The 12,009-nt window shown below is 46.8% G+C and overlaps 1 protein-coding gene across 7 annotated transcripts in view; it reads left to right on the top strand.

Annotated features, from left to right (window-relative positions):
- Positions 1-8,258: 8,258 nt before the first annotated feature.
- The window catches only part of STRBP (spermatid perinuclear RNA binding protein), a 151,198-nt gene continuing 147,447 nt past the window's right edge, over positions 8,259-12,009 (top strand). For 5 of the 7 annotated variants that reach the window (XR_009602775.3, XM_060608747.3, XM_060608745.3 and 2 more), the window contains exon 1: positions 8,260-8,434. The gene's annotated coding sequence lies outside the window, so the exon portion shown is untranslated. Of the gene's footprint in view, positions 8,453-12,009 lie in introns of all 7 variants that reach the window. The other 2 variants (XM_060608742.3, XM_078436509.2) reach the window with 2 other exon arrangements.

Raw genomic sequence — 12,009 nt, 5'->3', positions numbered from 1 at the left:
ACTTACTGGATGCCAGTTGTTGTAACTAAAAATATCTCTAGACATTGCTAACGTGTGGGGGGGGGTGGGGGGACAACATTACACCTACTTGAGAATCACCATTGAAAATTTTTTTGATGTTTATTTTATTTTTGAGAAGTGGGGGAGGGGCCGAGAGAGAGGGAGACACAGAATCCGAAGCAGGCTCCAGGCTCTGAGCCGTCAGCACAGAGCCTGACGCGGGGCTCAAACGCACGAACTGTGAGATAATGACCTGAGTTGAAGTCAGACGCTTAATCAACTGAGCCACCCAGGTGCCCCAAGAATCACCATTTTAAAGGAGACAGTTTCTTGCTGGCTTGAAAATTTGACCTCTGATCTAAGATATCTGCATTTAACATTAAAGTTGTCACTTTAGACAATCACTTTTACACCAACATGGGCACTAAATTTGGGGTACCAGGAATCATTTACAAGGTGACTGTCACAGTGCTCCAGAATATGCTTATTTTATTGTTTTTTGTAGATTGTAATTGAAACTGAGACATACATTTAGAAACCTCTCCTATAACTTGTGGCCCCTGAAAATGTGTCCACCTAGAGATCCAGACACCTCCGTATTTTCCCTGCTTTGCAAAACCCTGGGGCTAGGTGATTTCTTAGGGCTTTCCCGCTGCCTGAAATCTTTCGTATTCTAAAAGTCCAGAAGCTTGCTTTTCAAACTGGGGTGGACAGGATACTAATTGAGAGCACCGGGTTGAATCCTAGGTCTCTAACTTATCAACTCTGTGATGTAGTGCCAGTGACTTACCTTCTTGGAGCCTTAGTCTCGCCAATGATAAATTAAGAGGAAAATTGTACCTACTTGATAGGATTGTTGTGAGGATTAAAGACATAATGCATGTTAAATGCTTAATATACTTACTGCCTGGCATATAATAAGTGCTTAATAAATGTTGGCTGTTAGTATAATTACCACCAGGGCTAGGTGGTGGTGTGCCAGGAAATACAGAGCCACAGGATAGATCAGGAGCATCTTCATGGAGTGTGAATTTCTACTTGAAGAGTTGGAAAAAGAGGGTTCGAATTTTTCTCCTAAAGAGAAGTAATCAGAAACATTATTTTCATGTTAAAACAAACATGGGAATAAGAGGTAAAATTTGCATGGATTTTAAAGATAAAACATGAGACTTCATGAGGTGCCTGGATGGCTCAGTCGGTTACACGTCTGACTTTGGCTCAGGTCATGATCTCGCGGTTCATGAGTTTGAGCCCCACAATGGGCTCTGTGCTGACAGCTCAGAGCTAGATCCTGCTTAGGATTCTGTGTGTCTCCCTCTCTCTCTGCCCCTCCCCGCTCATGCTCTCTCCCTCTCTCTATCTCAAAAATAAAAAATAAACATTAAAAAAAATTTTAATAAAGATAAAACATGAGACTTCAAAGAAATTTTGTACTTGAGCCTGATGAATTTGGGCTTCATCCCCAGACCTTAGGGAGGCTGTCTCCATCTCCCCTGCTGTGAGACAGCTTTGGTGGGAGCGTTTCAGCAGTAGCTCTGGGCTGTTTTGCATCTTTGACTGATAAAAGTATCAGGGATATTGGAAGAAATTCTGTAAGAAGCCAGGACTTCCTGACCAGGAATCCTTGCTACTTTCTTGTCTTCTTTGGGGTTTGTTCCCTGAGGAAGGGGAATGGGAAAATTTGCTGGGTAGTCATTCAATAAATATTTATTAAGTAACTACTCTATGCCTGGCACATTCTAAAGCATGCAAATGGAATAAATCAAACAGTCTGCCCACATGAAACCTTCAGTCTACTGATCATTCAATATCAGTAGCTACCATAGTCTTGATAAGGGAATTGAAAAGGAGAACTGTAGGGGGGAATGGGTTTGAGGTTTAGGGGAAAGACCTGGCTGTTATGAACAGTCAAGTAGCATCTGAGACTTCCAAATAGAGACCCTGAGTCCAAGTAAGCTGTTGAATGAGAGTCTAGAGCCATCATTCTCACATTGGGCTTTTAGACAATTGTGGTGGAGTCTAAATGGGTAGTCATAATGGCATTTACCAGAGGGAAGCCAGGAATGCCAAATGTCCTGTACTGCATGGACAGTATCGTATGGCTTTTGAATGTTGCACTGGACATTTATGTAGGTGAAAGTCCTATATGCAATGATCTGAGCCTAACAACTAACTCCATCTTTCACATAGAGACCAAGTACATTCTAGTGTGATTTTAATATTCCAGGGAGGTGGGGCACCTAGGTGGCTCAGTCCGTTTCTACTCAGGTCATGATTTCCTGATTCATAAGTTTGAGCCCCGTGCCAGGCTCTGTGCTGACAGCCCAGGGCCCAGAGTTTGCTTCGGATTCTGTGTCTCTCTCTCTCTCTGCCCCTCCCCTGCTTGTACTCTGTATCTCTCTCTCTCTCAAAAATAAAATAAAACATTAAAAAATTAAAAAAAATATTCCATGGAGGCAAATACCATGTAAAATGAATGAAGATTATACCTTGGTGTGCTCAGACTCTACCAAGAGTTATTCACTGTTTCTTTTAATTTTTTTAATGTTTATTTATTTTTGTGACAGAGAAAGAGAGAGAGAGAGAGAGAGAGAGAGAGAGAGAGAGAGAGCAGGAGTGGGGGAGGGACAAAGAGAAAGGGAGACACAGAATTCAAAGCAGGCTCCAGGCTCTGAACTGTCACTGCGGAGCCTGATGCAGGGCTCAAACTCACGAACCATGAGATCATGACCTGAGATGAAGTTGGATGCTTAACTGACTAAGCCACCCAGGTGCCCCTTATTCACCATTTCTAAAAATCATGTCAGCGACAGCAATTCTGCTGTGGTCTTCAAGTCTTCAATTGGCATCTGTAGCTATTGATTTTGGGGCCATGCTTCTCAACTGTAAGGTGTATGTGATCACCTGGGAATCTTGTTTCCCACTCCTTCCCTCCCCTTTCATCCTCCCTTAGAATAGAAAAGATATTTGGGCAATAAGATCTAAAGAATCAGAAGGAAGGGAGAGGCTAACATAACAGAGGGGGTGGATTAAAGAATGAAGTTCTTTAGAGGGTAGGAAAGAAGAGCATCCAGGCCCAGGAAAAGGACCTGGTCTTTGGTGAAAGGAGTTGGTTTTTGTAAAAGTGGGGAAGGAGAGAATGACTGGAGGTGTGTGGGTAGATTTAGAACCATGGCAGCAAGAAGTTGAAGGATGTAACATTCCCTATGTCCCACCCCTCAGCCACAACATGACTAGCCACCTTTCTGTCTTCAGCTTCTCTCTGTAGAGCTGGCCTGTGGTAGGGAGAGGCGTAGGGAAATCGGACTGACCTCTCTATCTCCCAGGGCAAGTGCTTCGGTAAATAATATACAAGTAAGGTATTATTACTATTACTACTATACTATTGTTATTTTTTTTCCTTTAGATCAGCACTAACCAATAGGACTTTCTGCAATGATGGAAATATTTTATTTATTTATTTATTTAGTAATTAAATTATTTTAAAAAAGATTTTAGTTTTAAGTAATTTCTCCACCGAACAGGGGACTCGAACTTACAACCCCAAGATCAAGAGTTGCACGCTCTACTGACTGAGGCAGCTGGGCACCCCAGAAATGTTTTACATCAGTGCTGTTCAATATGGTAGCCACTAGCCACATGTAGCTATGGAACACTTAAAACATGCCTAATGCAACTGAGGAACTAAATTTTAAATTAAATTAAATTATTTGATGTTATCCCCTCCCCCCAACGTGGGGCTTATGACCCTGAGGTCAAGAGTCACATGCTATACTGACTGAGCCAGCCAGGCACCCCTATTTAATTTTAATTTATTTAAATTAATTAATTAATTAATTTATTAATGTTTATTCATTTTTGAGACAGAGCAAGCATGAACAGGTGAGAGTGGCAGAGAGAGAGGGAGACACAGAACTTGAAGCAGGCTCCAGGCTCTGAGCTGTCAGCACAGAGCCTGACATGGGGCTTGAACCCACAAACGGTGAGATCATGACCTGAGCCGAAGTCAGACGCTTAACCGACTGGGCCACTCAGGTGCCCCTTAATTTATTTAAATTTAAATAGCCACATGTGGCTAGTGTCTGTTGCATCAGAGAGTCCAGTGTTGTGTGTTTTCTGCCTCTATCTCTGTGTGGTTCTTCAAAGATGAGCCCTGTCTATAGAGGGCAGTGTCATTTGTGGCCCAGAACACTGGGTTAGGAGTAACACCAGAGTTCAATTTCAGCTGTGCCCTTGGTGACTCTGGGTAGTTCACTTCCTTATCTGGGCTCAATATCTTCTGTTCTCTTCAGGGGGTGCAGCGAGTGGATCAATAGAGCTAAGGGTGTAAACTGTGAAGGGCTACACATTGTGCATACAGGGGCTGATCCACATCCCTTTACCAAGAATGACAGAGTGCTGTGCCAAGGGTGTCTTCCCGAGATGCCTCTTCAGAAACCCTTTGAGAGCCAGATCTGTCCCCCTGTGTTGGCTGTTCCCTTCTCTGTGGGGCCCTTCAATGTTATTTGATTAATGTACATTGGCCTCTAGCCCCACAGGGGTAGGGCAGTGTAGCTGTTTTCTTGCTTTTATATCTCTAGGGACTAGCACATACTAGGTTCTCAGTAAATATTTGTGCAATGAATGGATGAAACAAGTGCTAGTATCTGAACTTAGGTGTGATTTAAAAGCTCACCGAATTCTGTAAGTTTACAATATCTAATATTTTACCTTTTTTATAGCAGTGGAAATATTGGAAAATAACCAAATACCCAACATAGGGGGCTGGTTTAATTAAACGATTCTTTAAAAACTTTTTTTAAATGTTTGTTTATTTTTGAGAGAGAGAGACACACAGAGAGAGAGAGAGAGAGAGAGAGAGAGGGAGGGAGAGAGAACAAGTGGGGGAGGGGCAGAGAGTGAGGGAGACACAGAATCTGAAGCCGTAATCTGAAGCAGGTTCTGTGTGTCAGCACAGAACCTGATGCGGGGCTCAAACACATGAACCATGAGATCATGACCTGAGCTGAAATCGGACATTTAACTGACTGGGCCTCCCAGGTGCCCCTAATTACATGATTCTTAAGATGTGTTATGCCAGAGAGTATTCAATGCCACAATAAATGGTGTGTTTACTTTATATTGTTTAATGAAAAAATAAAAACTGAAGGTATACTATAATTTTACTTTGTAAAAGTTGTATATTTATATGCATAGGACAAGTTTGGAACTATATATATATGAACAATTATTACTATCACTGGGTGGGATTAAGAGGTGAAACACTTATTTTTCTTTCTTTCTTCCTTCTTTGTTTTTGAGAGAGAGATAGCTCAAGTAGGGGAGGGGGAGGGATAGAGAGAGAGGGAGAGAGAGAATCTCAAGCAGTCTCCACACCCAGTGTGAAGCCTGACGGTGGGGCTCAATCTCATGACCGTGAGATCATGACCTGAGCCAAAATAAAGACCTGGATACTCAACTGACTGAGCCACCCAGGTGCCCCTTATTTTTCTTTCTAAAACATCTATTTGATTTAAAAAATGTATCTAATATTTCCAAAAAAAAGCAAAAATGTAGAGACAGTAGATCAATGGTTGCCTGTGGCTGGGAGTGGGAATGGGATTAACAGTAAATGAGTCTGAGGGATTTTATGGAGAATCTGTAAATGTTCTACAACTGATTTGATTTGCATCACTTGGTAACATTACTAAAAATCCTTGATCTGTGCACTTGAAATGCATGAATTTTTATGATATGTAAATATGCCTCAATAACATTAAAAAGTCTTTCTTTCTTTTATATATATTTACAGATATTCTTTTTTTTAAGTTTATTTATTTTGAGAGAAAGAGATGTTGGGGGGGTGCAGAGAGAGAGAAGGAGAGAGAGAATCACGAGCAGGCTCTGCACTGTCATTGCGAAGTCTGTTACAGGGCTTGAACTCATGAACTGAGATCATGACTTGAGTGAAAATCAGGAGTCGGACTCTTAACTGACTGAACCACCCAGGTGCCTCTATTTATATGTATCTTTAAAAAAATTAAAGCAACGCACAAGTATTTAAAGTGCTCTATTCCCACACCTAGCTCTACTTTCAAAGCATAACAGTAGTAGTTGGTGTTTAACCCTGTCTAGCCTTTTTTTCTACACAGAATCCAAGGATAACATACACATTATAGATACATATTTTTTGCAACTCTCTTCTCTCTCTAGACATACACTGTAGGGCACGATAAAGTTAACAGTAGCTGCTCTGGGATATGGGATTAGGGGTGGAGGGAGTCGAATGGGGGTGGGAAGGGAGAGGCACACTTGAAAGTTTTAGTTTCTTTACTTTCCTGTCATTTGCATGTTTTTGTTTTTTTTTTTTTTTTTTGGTCAGGAATGTTTGGAGTTATCAACCCAATAAAGATATTGGAATAAGTGATACCATTGAATGCTTCATGCCATGCCATCCACCTATTTAAAACAATTTAGAAATTAATCTAGTGCCAGGCACTATACTGAGTGCCTGAGATATACTGTCTCATTGAATCCTTATAACAATCCTACGAGGTATGCAATACTAAGGTCTCACTTGACAGATGAGTTAACTAAGACCTGGAGAGACTGATTCACCAAGGTCGCACAGCTAGTATGCACAGAACCCAGACCTGTATACCACAGCATCTCTTCTCCCTGAAGCAGATTCATGTTCTTCTTGGAAAGCCCAGCTTTAATGACCTCATTGCATGTGCATGTGTAGTCCTCCCTAACCCACTCATGTCTTCAAGGTGCTTACAGTCTGGGGAGGTGACAGTCAAAACAATTACGATCTGGTGCTCTAAGATCTAAGAACCTCAAGGACTCTTTCAGGAGGGTAAAGAAAGGTGAGGGCGATTGGAGGTAGGGGCAGGTGTAGAAAGGGATTTGAGGCCTGGCTCAGGTGGCTCAGAAGTGTTACAGATTCTGGTAACTACAGTGTTGAAGTTCAGTGTGGCTGGAGGGTTAAGGTGGCCTGAAGGAGGGGCAAAGGTAAGGACAAGTACCTTGAAACTTAAGGCCAGATCACCAAACTTTTTAAGTTGACTTAGAGTAGTCATATTGTATTCCGTGAATGACGCAGAGCTGTTAAAATATTTGAATCTGGCGTGTTAGAAAGGGGCCCAGAAGGAGCTGTTGTGGGGGATCCCTCCTGGACTCCCAGCTCTCCAAATCCTGTTGCTGGGTGGTCAGGTCATTTCTACCCTAGGCTGGGAACTCCTTTGGGGCAAGGACCTTGTGTCATTCACCTGTGCATCTTATCCAGCACAGCACCTGGTATGCAGCAGGGGCTCAGTAAGGGGCTGAACTGGCTGGCAGAATGCTGTACCAAGAAAGTGCCCACGCGTGATTCTGTAAAATAAAAAAGCAAAACTTCATTTCTTCCCTAGCATTGTCCAGGTAGGTGTCCAGCCAGTCTGACCCAACTATAAGGAGGTCAGAGAGGTCCTGGCCTCAAACTCAATTCCAGGTAGGTCCACTGGGGTGGGAAAAGGAGAGGTGGTTGCTAAGCTGCAACTTCTGTTCAGTACCTGCTATGTGGTGGGAGAATTCACACCTATTGTCTTTTTCCATGTCTCCAACAGCTCCTAAATCGGAATTATTGACCTAGTTTCCCTTACCATAACACGGACTATCAGAATGGTTCTCTAATTTGGTCAAGGTCACACAGCCGGTAAGTGTAGGAGGGGCGGAGGCTGGGAGAGAAGCTTTTAAGTCAAAGCCCCCTGGCCTCTCCGTCCTTCACCTGGGGAGGCGTAGCGGAGCCTACTCGGCAGCATAGCCTTTGGGTTTGGGGGGCGTTCCGCACCGGGGCGCAGGGCCGAAGAGGCCCGCTTGCCGCGGCATCCGGGAGCCGCTCCCAGATTCGGAAGTTACGAAGTTTCCGTGGATTTCGCTTGCCTCCCTGCGCAGCTCGTCCCCGCTCCGCAGCAGTTACGCCGCTAGCGCAGCAGGGCTCAGGTGCTGCAGCGGGCGGGGGCCTGGCGCCGGGAGAAAGGCGGGGACGCAGCTTACGTAAGCGTCCGCTCGCAGGTGCATGAGGCCTCCACCAGCGTGTGGTCCCTGCGCGCTCCCAGGTGCGCAGTTGGCGCAGGCGGCGGCGCGGCACGGCGCCGGCGGGCGCTGGCTGGCGCTCTCAGGTACGGCAGAGTGCGCGTGGAGGGGGCGCGCAGCGAGCGAAGGGGCGGGCTTTCCGTTCCCCAGCAGCCGCGGGGCCCGCCCCCCGGCTCGGCCAATGGGCGCGCTGGGCGGTGTCACGTGCTCGCCGCCGCCGCCGCCGCCGAAGCGGAGACCGGAGCCGCGAGCGCCACCAGGGCAGCAGCCGCCGCAGCCGCCGCCGCTGGGCAGAGGAGCCGGAGACGCGGGCGGACGAGGTGGCGGCGGCGGCGGAGCGGGAGCGGGGACCGGGCGCGGGCAGAGCGCGGCGGCGCGGGTAGGCTGCGGCGGCGGGGTAGGCGCCTGCGCGGCGGGCCGTCCCGGGCGGGCGGCGGTTAAGGCGGCGGTTGAGGCGGTTGGCGGAGCCGGCCCGGGCCCCGCATTGTTTGTTGTGCGTCCTTAGCAGCGGCGGCGGCGGCCGCGGCGGCCCGGGCGGAGAGCCGGGAGCAATCCTGGCCCCCGTGGCTCCGGCATTGTGGCCGCCGCTGCGGTGCCCCGGTCGCTTCGGGCAAGGGCAGCGGGCAGCCTTCCTCACCTTCGTGGGGACGGGGTCCCGGCCCCGAGCGAGGGGAGGGCGTGGGCAGTGTGGGGGGACCCGGCGCCGGGGCTCTGGGTAGGATGGAGGGCCAGGGGCTCCGGGCAGGTGTTGGAGGACGTTGGGGGCAGGGGCAGGGAGCGAGGCTTCGGGGGGCTGGTGGAGGGTGTGGGCAGACTTGGGGGGAGAATGAAGGGTGGAGGGATCCGGCCCAACGGGGCTGGAGGGCCTTCGGGCAGGTCCGGGGGCCCACTGGGGCCAGGGCGAGTGCGAGAGGGATGGAGGACATTGAGGCGTGTGGGGGGCAGTCTGTGGGGGGTTCGGGAGGGTGTGAGGGAGGCCTTGGGGACGGTAGGGGCGAGTGTGATGGGCATAGAAGGAGAAGATTAGGGACTCGAGGGAGGAGTAGAAGAAGCGGATGTCCCGGTTGGGGCTGCGTGTGAGGGGCAGGAAGAGGGGGCAGACAGAAGGAAGGCCACCGGACAAATGTGAAGAGAAATGTGGAGGAAGGTGTCCAGGTAGGGGCTAGTGTGGTGGGGGAGAGAGGGACCGGAGGTGTCTAGGGAACTCTGGAGTGATGGTGAGGGAAATGGAGGTTTCCAGGCAGGAGGTGTGTGTGAGGGTAGGCCCAGAGGCTTCTGGAGACCTGTGAGGGATGTGAGGACTGTATCTGGCCAGCAGGTGTGTAGGGGAGACAGGAAGGAGGCAGGAGGGTGTTGAGGCTGGACAGGTGGGCCATGTGAAGGAAGGGCATGTTAGAGGAGAAGGCAGGTGTTAGTGTTGCTCTGGGGAGATCAGTATGGGGGGGAAGGAGGAAGGCGATTGGAACAGGGCCAGAGTTTGAGAGAAGTGAGGACACTAGAGTAGGGTGATGGGCAGTGACAGGAGATGTCTGGACAGGAGGTGTGCAGGGTATTTAGCGGGTAGCAGGAGGAGTGAAATGGAGGGTGTTCTTGTGGGAAGTATAGATGTAGGTGGGGGAGCAGAAAGAGGAAACTTTGGGGTTGGACATCAGAGCGGACAAGTGGAGTGGGGTATGTGTGAGGTAGAGGGCCAGAGGTGTGAGGGGTGAGGGGAATGTTCTTGGAGTGGCTGCTGAGGTACGAAAACAGATGGAAGGAAATGTTTTGGGGGCAGGAAGTGTGGAGGGAAGTTGGGGAGGAGGGGGGTGGTACGAGTGTGAAGGGAAATCGGTAGAGGGAGGTGGTAGGGGATGGGTTGGGAGGGGAGGGATGCAGGTCTAGAGTACAGTATGTAGAGAGAGGGAAGTGTGGCTTGGGGGTGCTAGATTTTGTCTGGTAGAAGGGGTTAGGCAGGGAAGAGAGGAAAGAAAGGCGGGGAAGACAGGATATTTTTGGATAGAGGATGTAGAAGAATGCATAGTGTCTATAATGGGGTAAAAGAAGAGCAAGGTAGGGAGGTGTGTGAATGTGTCTGTGACTAGAAAGGGGTAGGTTCTGTATGGTATTGGGGTGGTGGTAATGGAAGCAGATTACCTAGGTTTTAGGGGCAGGAAATAGACTATTCAGGTTGGAGGGAGTTAGGAAAACAGGTTGCTTAAAAGAGAATGAAGGAGCAGGATGCTGAAAAGTGAGAGATTGGAACACTTTGAGTCTTGAGAAATTAAGAGAGCCAAAAATTTTAGGTCACTGGAAATATAAGAAAAGGCAGAGTGCAGAAGTTGGAAAAACAAAAAGCAAAACAAAAGAGAGGGAATTACATTCTAGGCATGGAACTGAAGTGTGTGTGTGAGTGTGTGTGTGTGTGTGTGTGTGTGTGTGTGTGTGTGTGTGTATGTATCCTGGAATGATATTAATGAAAAATGGAGGACATTAAGCCCTTGTACCATACCTGGAAGTTCATGCCTCTAGGATCAGAGAGATCAAGAAACCCAATTTTAGTTCCAGAACTCTGTGAATGGGGAAAGGATAAGGGAGAGCTCAGTAGTACACACTCCCAAGTTTGGAGGAGGTGTGTGGTGGGATATTGTCCTAGCACATTGGCCTGACAAGTGGGCAAGTAGAAGAGCCATCCAGGGTTGTTTGGAGTGTACCACAAGTGAATAGAAATAGGATTGTAGCAGGTGCAGGGCAGATGTCTTTGTGAAGATACTGCAAGAGAGCAGGGCCCGGTGTCAGTAGCCTTTGAAGGCTATGTATCAGGGAGGAAGGGATACCTTGGTGCAGTGTCTCAGCTTCCCTGGTGCTTTCTGGGTAATGGGGCAGTTTTCAGGCTTTGAGTGATGTAATATCTGAGTCCCATGCTAGAGGCAGACAGAGGTAATGTACATCCAGCTCCTAAAAGTGGCAGCAATGGAGCTCTGAGATTCTTTAACTCCCTTTCAGGGTGCAAAGAGCTGATCCTGGTTTGTCGACTTTTTCTCCCAAATAGTTGAAGAAAAATTTAGTTGGAGGCTGTTGGATTTTCTGGTATTTTGATTTGAGTTAGGGAGTATATTGGTAGCTTTATTGAGGAAAGACTTTTGGGTTGTGTGGACATAAAGCCAATCAGCTTGCCAAACACATAGGAAATAACCTTCAGGGGTTTGAGCACAGATATTTCAGCGCAGGTCTCATTCAGTGTTCTGTGGCTTGTGTTAGATTCTTTGGGATTTGGAAGGATTAAGGAAACTACTTTGAGACTGCCTTAGTAAGCAGGGTTTTCTAGAATCTTGAAAAACGATTTCCCTTTTGACAGTAGAAAATTCAGTCCTGTCAGATTTTGCAAAAAAATAAATTATTTCATCATGTTGCAGAAATAACTTCAATTATCGCTTTGAGAGCTTCATGTAGTGTGTAATGTAGTACCTAGTATGATTTCAAATAAAAGGGCTGCTTTGATACCTTGGGAAGCTTTCTGGGTTGATTAGTTTTCTCCGTTTGTCAATTTAGGAAGTATCTTAATGCAGCCATTGTATGTTCAGATAAAAAGTTTGAGTGGAAATGGGAACCTTGCCTAAATATAATGAGGGCTGAGCAGAATAACACATTTTAAGTAATCTGAATCTGTAAATATAAATATTTAAAAAATAAACTGGGAGCTAATCATTTTTAAAATCCAAGCTTGAAGTGCATCATGAAGGCAACAAAATAATGCTCTGAAGTCATTGCTGTAAGATTTTATTTTTGGACGGAAAGGTTTTTAAAGTATAATACACCTTTCATTGAAATTCTTTGCAGTATTTTGAGATTTGATTTTTGTATAGAATGTAATTATCAGGAACATGTTTGACCCCTTTGGCTCCCTGGCAGAGAATTTGAGGAGTAGGGTGTAAGATGAATAGAGTGACCTTTGAAAATTTTCTCCAATATGGCTAT

The sequence above is a fragment of the Panthera onca genome, chromosome D4 (genome assembly GCF_046562875.1).
Source record: "Panthera onca isolate mPanOnc1 chromosome D4, mPanOnc1 haplotype 2, whole genome shotgun sequence".
Taxonomy (NCBI): domain Eukaryota; kingdom Metazoa; phylum Chordata; class Mammalia; order Carnivora; family Felidae; genus Panthera; species Panthera onca.
The sequence above is the reverse complement of the archived record's forward strand: the minus strand, read 5'-3'. Positions and strand labels throughout refer to the sequence as shown.